The following is a 14,553-nucleotide window of genomic DNA, read 5'->3' on the forward strand; positions in this document are numbered from 1 at the left end:
ATGGTCTGCCTGGGGAGGTGGTGGAGTCACCATCCCTGGATGTGTTTAAAAAAAGACTGGATGTGGCACTCGGTGCCATGGTTTAGTTGAGGTATTAGGGCATGGGTTGGACTCGATGATCTTGAAGGTCTCTTGTAACCTCGTGATTCTGTGATTCCCCAGGGCAGGAGGGGCCGTGTCCTGAAGCAGCACATGACACTCTCCGATGGCCAGGAACTGCAGGGGACGTGGCTGGGAGAGCAGAGGGCCCTGGAGAGCAGAACAGGCAACAAGAGCTCAGCAGAGCCAGGCCTGGAGGGGACACGCAGCAAGCCCAAGGAAATGTTTGCCTGAGGATCTCCTGGCTTTGTCCTCCTGCAGCTCACACTGCCACACCTCAGCACAGCAGCACAGCTGCTCCAGACAGCCCTCCTCCCCATGGCCACGAAAGAGAAGCATCCCTAAAAATACATCTCTGTTTGTGTGTGTTAGTATCTCTCTCTCTTCATTCCTGAAAAAAAACCAGAAAGCAAAACAACACTAAACCAAAAAGAAAAAAACAAAAACCAAGAGGCATTTTGTAGGGTTTTTTTAGATTACTTTTAGGTCCTCAGTATCTGTCCTGGAAGGAAGGAAAATTCATCCCAGTATTTTATTTTCTCTTTCCCTTCCCCTTCCTCTTCAGCTTCTTTTGACTTTACACTCGGTTTTTCCACTTCATAGCTATACCTTCTTCCAAACAAAACCTTGTTGAAACCTCACCAGTCTTTTTATCTTCTTTTAAAATCAGTGTTTCACCAACCATTTAGTTAAAAGCTGAAAAAAAAAAAAAGAGTAAAAAATATTACCATCTCCAGCCCTTTATTGTACTCCTCCAGTACAAAGAATACTCAACACCTCTCTCTCTCTTGAAGGAGCCAACAATATGACAGCCTTCTGTTCCCTTGTGTCTTTCCAAGTATTTCCCAGGTATCTCTTAATTTGAGGACTAAATTTACTAGGAAGAGACATGCTTAGTAGACATGCAAGAATCAGAAGAGTTCAGAGGGAAGGCACTGATGAGAAGCCCGGTCTGCCAGCAACCATCTGTTCTGGAGAAGGAAACAAAGCCACAGATTGCTCCTAGGCAGCTCCCCGCAGACGCTACTTGAGGACTATTTCTAGCTTGTGGCTAGAAGGTGTCCAATAAATTGACAATTTCACTTCTTCCCACAGAGTTTTCTGATTAGCAGCACTGAAATTATGGTTATTTTCACTTTATGAGTATCATATCCAAGTGTGTGGGTTTGGGGTTTTTTGGGGGGGGGAATTAGAGCCAGATGATTGGATGCTGAGCTCTGTAGGCAAAATTTTTGCTTACATGTATTTCAACGACTTTTAACTACTCTCCTACTACTACACATTACCTTATTTTCTAGCTTTACTAGACATTTCTGTACATTAGTAAATGCTTGATCCATTTAGAAGTAAGATTCTAAATAAGTCAAGGAAATAAAAATCAATCACTTTTTACTGAGGAAGACAGGACTAACAGAGACTCTGTGGAAATAAGATTTGAAAAGACATCATTTTGTACAGCAAACTTTTCTGTATAAAGCCTGCATTAAGCCTGAGAAATAATACAGAAGCAGTTTAAACTCACACCCTAGACCAGGCCAATTTCTGAACAATTCCTAAAGCTGGTAGCACCGTGACGATTATGACAAAGGGATCAGTTTGAGATGATGTTTGTGCGTTTTACTTAATTCCCAAACAAATGCACTGAACACCAGTGCTGAATCCTGCATTTTGTTCAGCAAGTGACTTTGGACAGAAGAGGAATACACAACTTTGCAGGTGCTGCTGGCAATCTCCATCTCGAACGGCTCTCCCGAATCGGGACCCTGCATCTGACCCCAAAACACCGGAGCGAGAACCCTCACAATTTTAAGCTCATATAAAATATTCACTGATTAATTCATCCCCTTCTCCGTTTTTGTGCCGCCAGGCCGCCCCTCAAGCTCTTCGCCCCACACTTAGGGCCGGTCCCGGGCGCTCTGCGCTCCCCGCCCGGACCCTGCCGCTGCCATTCCGTGCCATTCCCCTGTCATTCCCCTGCCATTCCCCTGCCATTCCCTGCCATTCCCTGCCATTCCCTGCCATTCCCCTGCCATTCCCCGCCGTCCCCTGGTCGCCGCAGCCGCTGTCGACGCCGCCCGCCGCTCCCGCCGCCCCTTCCCGCTGTCACTCGCGGCTCCGCCCGCCCCTCTCCGGCCCCTCCCCGGCCCCGGCGGAGCCGCCGCCGTTTCCGGAGCGCTCGGCGCGGGGCCCGGGGCTGTCGCGGGCAGGTGAGTGAGCTCCGCGCCGTCCCCGCCGAGCCCCGCGGCCCGGCCCGGCCCGGCCCCCGCCCCTCAGCGCGGCCCGCGGGCCCGGCCGTGCGGGCACCGGGCTGGCAGCGCCCGCGGCACCGGGGGGACGCGGCGCAGAGGCGGCAGCGCCCGGGGCAGCCCCTGGGCCGCTCGGGAGGCGCCGGCGGGGGCTGGGGCTGGGGCCGGGGAGAGGGGGGGGAGCCCCGGCCGGGGGGAGGCGAGGCGAGGCGGCGGTGCCCGGGACCGTGGCCGCGGTGCCCCGGCGGGGCCGGGCCGGGCCGGCCGTGCGGCGGGGGCAGCCCGGGGCGGTGTCGGGGGCAGCCCGGGGTGGTGTCGGGGCTGCGGCCGCCCTCCCCCCACCGTGACCCGTGTGCGGGCAGCCCGGGCAGCGCGGCGGGGCCGGGACTGCGCCTGCGGGAATTCCTGCGCACCTTCCTGCTCGGCGGTGACCCGGGGCGCCCGCCCGGCCCGGCCCCGCCGGCCCCCGGCGCTGGGGCGGCCCCGCCGCGCGGCCTCTCCCGGGCGGCGCCGGCCGGAGCTCCCCGGGCACGGCGGCAGCGGCGCCGCCCAAAGCCCGGCCGGGCTCGGGGCTCCCGGGCCCCTCCGCACCCCCGGGCCGGGGCCTGCGGGCAGCAGCGTCCCCGGCCGCTGCAGGGGCTGCGTACAGATTGTTCACCTGATGCGAGCTGCAAGTGCCGCTTGTTGTTGCCGAGCCTTATGTTGTGTGCATATGGTAGCTGCCAGCAGAAGAGGATAACGCATTTTGGGCTGTAGCTTAAAACTTTACTCATGTTCCCTTGCTTGTCCCTGCTTGAGGGGTTTTATCCGTTTGAGTGGAGAGGAAATGGTAGAGGTATGTATTTGTCGGGTGAATGTCGGCTTAGGACCTTGAAAGCAGTCAGAAGGTCTTATTTGTTTGTTTGATGTGAGGTTATAAACCCTGTTACAGGTATGAATTGGCCGTTATTATTATCATTGCTGTTTTTATAGAGGCACAGGTGTCAGCGGCCATACCTCAGTGGTGCGTGGCTGCCATAAACTCGGTGCTCCGGAATGGCTCATGCGGTGCCTTCGGAGGCACACGCAGCTGGCACAGGGCTGAGGCTCGGTTCCCAAAATGGCACTGCATCTCTAACTGCCGGGGTGGCTGTTGGACAATCTCAAATCTACAGCTTGTGCATTTTAAGGCGGTTGTTGCTGGATGTTTCTGTTTTCCTCAGCCCAGTGCTGTCTGCAAAGAGGTAGTGGTGCTCTTGAGGAACTGATTTTGTATTCTGTGGGCACAGGCGGCTGAAGCTCCCCTTCCCTCACCTCTCTGAGGTGTGTGGTATGTGTTGTGTGGCTCCTGGCCACATGAAGGTTTTGGTATGCAGCTCATGGGATCAGCAGTGTTGGCCCATTCTGGTGTGTGCACAGGTGCTGTTTGTGTATCGTGGGCACCAACATCATTTTGCACTTGGCTCGAGTCTTCTACCAGGCAATGTTTCTACAGAAGATAAAGCTGGACCCCTCTGTAAAGAATGGCGAGTTTTCCGAGTTCAAGACTTGCAGGAGGTTTTTCTTTCTTCCTGTATTTTCTGTTCTTTCCTTCCCAGCAGAACTTTATTTAATCTGTGGTTGTGGTGAAGGTGTGTTTCAGGTCAAATGTACATGTTCCTCGGTCGGTGTAAGGCAGGAATGCTTCTGCTGGCCTTCCTCATTCTGCATCAGGAGTTAGTCAGGGTGGTTAGGAAACTAGAAATAATATGTACAGGGAATATTTTTCTAGTTGAAAGTCTGTTCTGAGACTCTGAAATTTGGCTAACAGGTAAATAATCCCTCATAAAATATAATAAGGCAAATATAGGCTACTGACATTTAGAAGTGAAGTCTAGGTTTCTTCTGCTTCTTGGGTATCAGCTTGGATTTGGTCACTGGCATCTTATTTTTTTGAAGGTGTGCAGTCTCCAGCTTGAGATCTCTATTCCTCACTTCTTCCCACTATTTATTATTTTTCAACACCACTTCTCCCCCAGCATACAAATGATGGCTGGATTTTCTTTGCAGCAAAACAATTGTATTTTTCTGTCCTAAGTAAGCTTTTTCTTTAAACCTGACACTGACAGTCATTTTACTGCCACTTGCTTTACTCAAAACAGGGTTATGTCAAGAGAAATTGTGCTGCTGCTTTTGTTTATGTGGTAGTACTGTAATAGGAAAAGACTTGTTCTTGGTACAATGAATGCTGGTACACCAGAAATCCTGCTAATGATAGTGATTAATGGGTGCTGCTCAAAATAGCTTTCACTGCTGATATGACTAATTGTGCTGTATGAAAAGAGCTCCTTTATTCCCAGTAATCTCAAGGTGTTTCTAGAGTTTTGGAGAAGTGTCTGATCAGTGCAGACAGATAACTGCATGGGGAGATGCAGAAGTTGCTGGAGTGTGGCAGCTCTCAGGAGCTTGCTGTTGTGCTGCAGGACCAGTTGGGGCTGAGAATGAGTATTTTCTTGTGGTTGTAGGTAGACAGAATATTATTACTGGAATTGGGTGTTAGCCAGTGGAACACCCTACGTGTTGCAGACAATGCCAGGGTATTGTTAGTAGCTACAGAAGGCATTTATATCATACATGAAAGATGACATTTCCAGCAGCATGGGTAACCTCATCACAGGGCATTGTGCTGGGGCTGGCGCTGCTGCCCTTGACAAAAATCTGTGTTGCAATTGCTCTGCTCCTCCTAGAGCTCGGTGATGGCTCTGGATACCCTTCCCAAGCCTTTGGACAACCAGTGGTGCTGCAGGCAATCCCATGCTCCTGGGCCATTCCAGGTTCTGTTTGGATTTTGTATGTGCTGGAAACTTAATGGGGACTGTGGATTTAAACCATAGGAGGTCCTGTGTCTTGATATGTGTAAAATCTGAAATTCTGTCTTGTAGGATGAAGAAATATTTTGAAAATTAAGGAGAATATGCTAGAAATGAGTTCCAAACTCCCTGAGAAGAAGCTTGAAGTTGTGCTTGTTGCACTTCTGGCTTTGTGTTTCTTTTCTGCTCTTTATGTACCTCAAGACAATTTTACATCAGGAGCTGTTTAGACATTTGTTCTTTCAGCCATCAAAGAGACCCTTAAGGTGTGTGTGGGAGAATAGGACACATTCCATTCACAAATTCTGCTTTGCCAGGTTAGTTGCCAATTTGGTCTGATAGGATTCCAGTCTTGTAGTGTTCTGTGGATAAACTGGTTTAGTCCAGTCCTTGAATTTTGTCAAAATGGTGATTAAAATAAGGAGAGAAAAAAAGATTTTTTTAAATGAAACTTCAAAATTTTGATTTTGGTGGTAATGAGGTGTGTTTCACTTCGAAGAGCTCTAATGTGACAAGACAAATTGTTTTGAGAATTGTGGTCTTGGCATATCAGTCATGTCTTACCCTGCTGTAATTAATGAATTAGTGTGTTGGTTACTTAAGATAAATTTTGGGGAATTGATCTGTGTGGTTCTGTTAAGGTCACAAGCTTTGCATGAGGCAAACAAACTTCCAGGGATTCAGGCTGGAGTGCTTTGGAGTAAAAGAAAAAAGGAGTGAATGTGAGAAAAAACAGAATAGAAGGTTTAGAAATGCTGGTCAGGCTTTGAAGAATGACAGAAAAGGGGAATGCAAAGAACTCCAGGTACAGCTGGGGGAGTCCTGGGATGTCTGAGTGCATGGGTGGGTCTGAGGTGGGAGTAGCTGAGGCTCTGTGAGGCTTTCAGGCATCTTTGAGAGGCTGTGCAGCACGTCAGGCATTTTCCCAGCTGTGATCCTGCATTCCATCGATGGCAAATTGGCTTCAGTCTGGTGATAACATACGGCAGCTTATCCAACTGAAGTTGGAAGTGTGATATTCTAGGACTTGGCTTTGAAGAACCATTTTCACTAAGGAAATAAATATTCTTCCTTCTAAGGAAAGCCCTCGTAGGAGAACACGATAGCACTGGTAGATAGATTTTTTTTGCTGTATTAGTTAAAAAGCAAACCAAAAATTTTAAAAATAATTTATGCAGTAGAGTAACTGCCCATGTTTTACTGTCAGGGTCACATCAGACAGAGTAATGCCTTGGGAATTGTCATTATTATTATTATTATTATTATTATTATTATTATTATTATTATTATTATTATTATTATTATTATTATCTTTACAATACCTCCCTAAATTGTGACCAATTCCTGCGTATATTTTTAGTAACATTTTCTCTCTGAAATATCTGATGAGTATTTTCTGGTTTAGGCTAGCTAGATTTTCACTGTTCCTTCTGTGTGGGCTTTTGTTGCTGCTTTTGTAACAGTTTTCTGCTTTTTCAAGTGGTTGGGGGGTTTGGGGTTGATGTGACTCTGTTTTGCTTTATTGAGTCATATTACAGTGGGGTACTTGTTAGGCATTAACATTTTCTGATAAGCATTTCTGTACAACAGCATTGCAAAAGACAGATTCTTTGGAAAATCTCAGCAGGGAAAGTCTTCCACCACCCTTTTAGTCACTCCTCGTGTTGAGATTTTCTATTTTTGTTCTTTCCTGGTACTACCTGTGTGCTGGTTAGAATGCTGTAAGGGAACATGTCAACTGACTGTTTAATAACAGTGTTTTAGGTGTGACTCTTGTTTAGTTGTGCACTCAAAGTTGACATTTAAATGGTACTGTCCAATTATAGAAAATTCCTTGGACTCTGTGTCGCGTACTCTGCAATCTGGGAACAGAATAAATCTCCTCTACCTAAACAGCTTCTGAATGTAAGTGAAAGTTTGTTTCCCTTGATATAAATAATAATATTTAACTTTGTTTCTTTAATGTTTTATTTTAAGACTTTTTGGGAACTCTAAAGCAGTGTATAGAATGAGTTGTAGAGGAGAGGGTGGGAGAAGAGCAGGAAGAAGGGACAGTGCTGGACCATGTTTCCATTTCTCCACAGACATCTCAGTGTGATTCATTCATGTGAGGGTTGTCTATCAATGAAATTTATCTCTAATCCTGTCAGTAGCTGAGTGTTTTTAGTTTCCCAAGTAGATTACCTGACTGTCATACCTGGTATGTTTGTGAGTTTCTGGATGGTGTTGGGAATTCCTCTGGATTTGCTGGGGTAAAATTAGTTCCTTTGAAGTGTGTCCACATGATTTGTCTCATACCAGGAACGATGTTCCTAGGTATTTTTTAATGAAAGTTGAACTTCCTGCTCTTCTGTACATGTTACAGAAGTTGGCTCTGTACATGGGAACACTTTGAGTCCAAGCACAAGAACTTCCCTGGAGAAAGATAAAGCACCTGAATGTCTGCAGCTCACATTCCAGGAAAATCTGGAGATCTTTTTCTAAGAGTCTAAGTACAAGGTATTATTTTTAAAAGTTCCTTAAAAATATTTGAAGCTGGCAATCTTATCCTGAAGAATCCAGATACTCTTTTTATATGATCTTGTAACAAAATTGCTGAAAAGCAGAGAGAGCTGTAGTGCCTGGGAAGGATGCACACAGAGATACTCCTCTTCTTGAAAGACTCTTCTCATGTCTGCATCCTCACAGGTGCAGTAAAAGACTGGGGAATCACAGGGGAAGGATCACAATGGGTAAATGTAATTCTGTGCCAGACCAAAAGATTTGAGGAAACCTCTTTCTGGTTTGCAAGCCTTGCACCAGATGGTATTGTATTATATGGAAGGAGGAAGAGTACAAGGAGGAAGAGGGTACCTAAAAAAGCTATTCTTCCAGTTCTGTGTGTTCTTCTTCAGGGGAACTTCAGTGTAGGATGAGTTTGTCATCTGCAAATGCTCAAAATAAACCATGTTTGTCAAATACAGGTAAAAATGAATGCAGGTCTTCATCATTTGTTAGAGGCCTCCGTGTTTTGTAAGAGATGGAAAGATGATGAGAAGATCCTTGGTGGGAGGGGGGAGTAGCAATTCTGCTTGTGTTTAGTGGTCTGCAGTTCTTGGTCCCAGCAGGAGTTAAGGCCAGGTGGTGCAGAATAGTGTTAACTAAAACTGTGCAAAGATGTTGTTACAGAATCCTGCTTCATCAGTGCATGTTTGTGAGCTGCAGAATAAACTTTATTTAGCCTCTTACCAAAGACATGGTTAAGTGTTTGTGGTTTCTTGGCTGAGCAACACAGCTTGCAAATATTTAAATATTAAGGTAATAAGATCAACCCTTTTTGCTGTAAGAGATAAGCATTTGCAAGCAAGTGATGCAATCAAAAACTTTAATATGATGATGAAAAATTGGTCTTCTGCTAAATATGCACGTATTCTTTAGGAAAAACTGAAACCTTTAATTTACTAAATAAAAAAAGAGAATGCAGAAACTTGATAATGATCAGAATTTTGTTTTACTGAGTTCAGTTGTGCGTGATGCAGATGAAACCAAGAGTGCTGTTGTTGGCAGGAGAGCAGAGGTGTGAGTGGGTACTTGGACATTCTTTATGTACAGAGAGAAAACTTGGCATGCTTTAGTAACTCACAGTGCAGTACAAATAAATTGTCCTTCCAGCAGTGTAAATAGATGCACATCTGATAGAAATGAGGTTAAGGCTTTGGTAGTGTTGCACTTGTTTTGGCTGTTTTTGAAGAGAAGCTGCTGAAGTTTATGTATAGAAGAGAAGGGTAAACTAAAAATTAACTAAACTAAAAATTAAATTTCCTAAAATAATGGAAGTGTACGTGAACTTCTAATTCTGTGGCTTATTTTTGTTTCATGCTGGTGAAAATTTTACGGAGTTCTGGAAGGAAATGCCAATTGTTAGAACGAAACCCTGAAAAACAGAGCGTGTTATAGCAACATTCTGCTTCTGGGAATGTGCTTGGTTCTGTATTGAAATGTTGGAAAAGTCCCTATTCAAAAGAGTCTTTCTGTCTGTCTTGTATTGCTTTCAGAAGGAGAATGAAAACATTTCTTTTGAGCAATCCTATTAGATCTCATCATAAACTTCTTTGTGTAAACATTGCAATAATTTCCAGGGCAGCAGATTGTGATGTTGAATTCAACACTTTGACCTCATTCCAGGCCCAAAGAGGAGTAAACATTTTAAAGTTTCAGGCAGGTATTATAAAATAACTTTGATAATTAGCAAATTTTATACAAAATTTGCCTATGAATTTACCACACACTTATTCACACCTTTCTTCTTAGCAAAGAGACAGTACAGACCCAGGTTATCAACCCTAATTTAAGTGTTGTGTTTCACATAAATGACTATTTCAGTTTTAAGACCAGTGCTGGGTTGTGGGACAGTACATGGGCTGGTTTGGCAGTCTCTGGTCAAGTGCACTTGGAGTTTTTTCCTTGTGGAAAAGTGGTACGTCTGATCCGTGCTATTTTGAAGTAAATCTGTTGCTTGGTTTAGTGGTTAGAAAAGTTCTTTGACTGGGTAAGTGAATCCATTGCTCTGCAAATGTTTCTGGATATGAAATCTGTTGAAAACCACTAATGATACATTTTTTGTTTTTGTATAGGAATGTTACATTTTTGTGGTGATGAATTGGTATGATAGATTAAATCTGTAGTTGACACACAAGATTTAGGGCAATGTTTTTTGGGTAAAGTGCATTTTCTTCCTTTGAAGATGCAGCAGGAAAAGAGTTTGTTTGGTTTTTTTTTTCCCAATCTTAGCTTCTGGAATGGTTGGGTTGTAGGAGGTTTGATTGGGGTTGTCTGATGCAGTCAGACAAATGAATAACAGACCATGTTTTGCTCTGTACTTGTGCTTCTGCTGAACAAGGGTTAGAAGATGAGAGCTCTCTGTGTGTGCCCTCCTTTTCCATGTTACAGTGACCATCAGGTCCCTGTCAGATCACAGAACAGACTCAGGAGGAACCAGGTGGTTCTGTGTGTTTGGCACATTTCTGAAGGTGTTCTTTGCTCAGATGTGTTGGGTGAACAAACCCAGTGTGGGATTTGCTGTGGCTCAGGGCAGCAGAGGGCAAGGCTGAGGAGCTCCCCTTGCCTTAAAATACAATCTCTAAGTTTAATTTGTTGTTAAACAGCTGCAGTTTGCTGCTTGTGCAGTGCATTGATGGGGGAGGTTGTGACAATTTGCAGTGATTTTTAAATGAAGCTTCTCAAGTCAGATTCTGAGGATGTGTCTGTAGGTTGGCGTGTTGCTGTTCTTCATGCTCCTCTATCCTTACCCCCTTACTCATTATTCCCTTGCACTTAGGGGGATTATTGATGGAAATGTCTGTCTAGACTGCCTTCTCTTGTGCTTCAGCATCTTTTGCTGTGTTTCACTTGCAAGGCCTTCATGGCCTTTAACTTTGTGCAGTGTGAGAGCTGAAGAAGACTACTGCTGGTTTTATATGACTGACAATGTTTGGCTTGATGTTGTAGATTTTCCTTTTCCTGAGACATTCACATTTTTATGGGCTTGTTTTCAGCTTCACATTGCAGCTGGTGGGTGCTTTTCTCTGTCTGATGTAATATGTTGTTACTGGTATTTTAAGTCGTGTTCTGAAACAGGAGAAAGTTAGGTATTTCAGTCAGTTGCTTTCTGCTAAAAAGTTGTGTCTGTATTTTGTTCTGAAATTGTTGTAGGACAGATGAGGCAGCTTCTTTCCAAAAATTCTTGTGATTTCAGAGAGGTAATATATTGTGTCTTCTTTGCATATATGCTATTTGATATATTCTGATCTGGAGCATGAGTTTTCCTCTCTGCTGTGTGATTGTATTTCACTGCACATGAAATGAAAGACCAAGAAAAACAAGGGGAAGTATAGTTTACAAAATTTTCTGCACTACATAATAATGCTCCTTTTCTTTTAACTTAAAGCTTTGTAAGTGATCCAGTCTTCATAATCACGAGTGTTCCTAGGAAGGTGTGCTGTGTTTTGATTCAGATGTTCGGTGTGTTGAAGAATAAATTATAATATGAAGGCAGGGCATCTTGTGTGCTGTGTCTATGCTAAATATTTTTCTGTAAAATGAATTCTAATGTGAGCAAAGTTAAACTGGTATAATTTGGAACAGTAGACTTGAGGCAAAAATGCAAGTAGTTCTGTGTGAATATTGATTATTGTGCTCGGCAGCATGTGAAAAACCTCATCATGCCTCAGAGCACTGTTGCCTTAGTGGACTTAAATTCCCTTATTTAGCTGTTGCTAAGGATTTGTGTTGGGGGGGGGTTTAAAATTTCTTTTTACTTCACACCTTTGACCTAAGTGCTGTAGTTCACTGGCTTTCCCTGCCCTTACACTGTCACAGGCAGGGAGTGTTTTCACCAAAGGTTGGTGGGTTTCTGTCTGAAACAGTCCAAACCTGGAGATCTCAGGAACCCACTTAACAAAATCTAAAAAAAAAAGCAGGGAATGGTAATTGCAGCTGTAGAATAACCCTCAGAGGAGGGAAACACTTGCCAATATGACTTAAATATATCAGTGTGTGTCCTCAGGTGTAAGATGCCTTTGTCTTAACTGTGGGGTATTCCAGCACAGCAGATCAGATGTTGTGTACCTCTTTGGTAAGAGCCAGCATTTAAAGGACTAATATTTCAAAAGTAATGCTTTGTATTTGATGTGAAGGGAAAAACTAGCTTTTGTTTTCACTGGTGAAATGACTTTTTACCTAAAAGTGCTGCTTCATTTTCTTCTGGAAGATACTGCCCCATCCTGGAGCTGTGGTTAGCTGAAGGTTGAGGCAGGTACTTGTGGCTTACTTCACTTACATTGCAGTGCCTCTCCTTTTTTTGTTTTCTTTCTTCAAAAAGTTGGGTTTTGTTAAATATGAGAACACTGTCGTAAGAAACACAGCAAAGCAGCTGCTCACAGTCATGAACTCAGTAAGTAATTGAGACTATTCAATGTAATCTCCTGAATTACAAACATTAGGTAAAAAACCCTTTCCTCTATGAAGAACAAGCTTAAATCTGTCACTTTTCACAAGAGCATGTAGTGATATGACAGGGGAGAATGGCCTTTGCTGAGGGATTTATATTAAATATTGGTAGGAAATTATCTCCTGTGGGGTGGGGAGGCCCTGGCACAGAGTGCCCAGAGAAGCTGTGGCTGCCCCATCCCTGGAAATATCCAAGGCTGGGTTGGATGAGCCCTTGGAATAACCAAGGATAACTGGGATAGTGGAAGGTGTCCCTACACATGGCAGGGGTGGGATGAGATGGGCTTTAAGGTTTTTCCAACCCAAACCATTCTATGAATTCAGGATAAGTCAGGTATTTACAGCATTGGTATGTGGTAAAAACATCAGTGCCACAAGATTTTTTATTTGATGCTTTTTCTCGAGTAGTTATCTTCTAGCTGCTTACTAGTAGTGATTGCTTAATATAACATTGAAATAATTTTTATTAGTAGCAAGTAAGTGTCGGTTCTGACTAATAAAAATCCATTATTTTGACCAAAGTGTGGACAGAGAAATGACTCCTATACAGAGTGTATGTTTCAGCTTCAGAGGCAAAGAAATAACAGCATAATCACCTGAAAAATATGAAAAGCAGTCCATGGAATAATTTTCTGTTTCAGACAGAGAATAAAACATTAGCTGTAAGAGGAGCTAAGGTTCCATTTTACAAGTGACTCTGCTATTTACAGTGATTTGCTGATAGGTATGCAGCAACTCAGAAAGCAGCAGGGTGCTTCAGTGGTATCATTTGAGAGCCCTAAAATATAGTTTCATCTTAATTTTGAATATTTTTGTATTGGTATGCTGTAAAAAGCCCATCAGTTTCATTGCCAGGCACGGAATCATCTCGTTTTTTATGCTGCTGAATCCAGTCACTCTCCTTTTCTCCTGTGATTTTTTTTTTTTTTGTTTTTACTTTTAGTTTAACTTTTTTCCCCCCCTGCTTTAGACTTCAATTCCCATATAAAACTCTCCTGATTGTATGTGTTGCACAGTGAGGATTGGAATGTTAGCAGAAAGACGGGGAGAGGAATCTGCCGTGCTGAAAATGCAAAAGATTTCCTGTTGTTGTTACTCATTTTGGTGCGAGTTAGCGTCCCTGAGGCAGCTAAAGCACTGCTTCAACTCTCCTTTCTTCATGGAAATGCACAAGTGGTAGCAGAGGATAAAACCCCTTGATGTATCCAATAATACTGTGATTGTGGTTAGTCCCAGTTCTGTCTTTAGAACACATTGTTCCTAATAAAATAAATGCACAAAGTGGTATGGCCTGCTCCAGCTGCAGAGTGTTACTGGATGCTTTGAAGGAAGGTAATTATTTTATTTATTTCTAGACTTGAAATTTTGTGAAAATGTCTCATTGAAATTCGACTCCCTCAGTAGGGAGGACGTGCATTGTGTAGTGTGAATGTTACAGGCATTGCTAGGTACATGCAGGAAATCCTTTTTTTGTATTGCTGTGGATAAAACCAAATCTATAAATACCTCAGTGTGTAGTAAGGATGCTTGTCTAATACTGGGGGGTTTAAGCTGCCTGGAGTTAATCTAAAAGTAGGGAAAAGAAATTGAAGATGGACCAGTGTTGTTGAATTGGAAGCAAGACAGCAGGATATGTTTTTAGTGTTCAAAATTTGCAGAAAACGACAGACTTGATGTTATAATAGAAATGCAGAAAATAAATGTGGCATCCCTGTGTTTATGCATTCTAGTGTTCCCTGAGAGGTTTCCACAGATACAGTTGTGGACTTACGTAGAATATAGATATTGTAATTGCCTTTTAGAATAATTGTAAAAGCAGAGCAAAATCCTTACAGAGCTGTAGAAGGAAGGAGTTTTGGTAGGGTAGGAAGACATTTCCCTGTGCTTTCCCATCTGGCAGTGTGGGGAACAGGAGTGGATGGAAATCCTCCTGCAGAAGCATTTGCTGTTTTGTTTGGTGGTGCTGTAGCCATTGGCACTTTCTGCTGCCATCAGTAATTCAGGGGCACAGGACACACAAATTCAGGTTTTTGTCAGAGCCTGCCTAATGGGGAAAAAATGTGGAAGAAGGGGCATTATCTTTAAATAGAGAGCATAATAAAGAACTGCAGTGGAAGTTCAAACCTGAGATGTCAAGGTCTAGCAGCAGGGTTCTTCCCAACCACTTCATTGTTCCCTGGGCTCTGTTACTGTGCTCCTTATCTTAAAGCAGATGCAAGGAGAATTTTTTTCATAAATATTAGTTTCACTTACCTTCTCCAGAGCCATTGTGGAAGTTGTTTCCATGATATTGATTATGGAAGAGCGTGGGCATTGAGTTCTGTCCAAAATCAGCCTGGCTGAGCCATGAGTGCTGTGTGATGGTTCCACTGGGGCTGGAGGAAGCTGGAAGC

The 14,553-nt window shown here is 43.6% G+C and overlaps 1 protein-coding gene across 2 annotated transcripts in view; it reads left to right on the forward strand.

Annotated features, from left to right (window-relative positions):
- Positions 1-2,230: 2,230 nt before the first annotated feature.
- The window catches only part of GARRE1 (granule associated Rac and RHOG effector 1), a 58,845-nt gene continuing 46,522 nt past the window's right edge, over positions 2,231-14,553 (forward strand). The window contains exon 1 of one of the 2 annotated variants that reach the window (XM_058846324.1): positions 2,231-2,306. The gene's annotated coding sequence lies outside the window, so the exon portion shown is untranslated. Of the gene's footprint in view, positions 2,307-3,159; positions 3,181-14,553 lie in introns of those variants that run through there. The other variant, XM_058846323.1, reaches the window with a different exon arrangement.

Source organism: Poecile atricapillus, chromosome 10 (assembly GCF_030490865.1).
Source record: "Poecile atricapillus isolate bPoeAtr1 chromosome 10, bPoeAtr1.hap1, whole genome shotgun sequence".
Taxonomy (NCBI): domain Eukaryota; kingdom Metazoa; phylum Chordata; class Aves; order Passeriformes; family Paridae; genus Poecile; species Poecile atricapillus.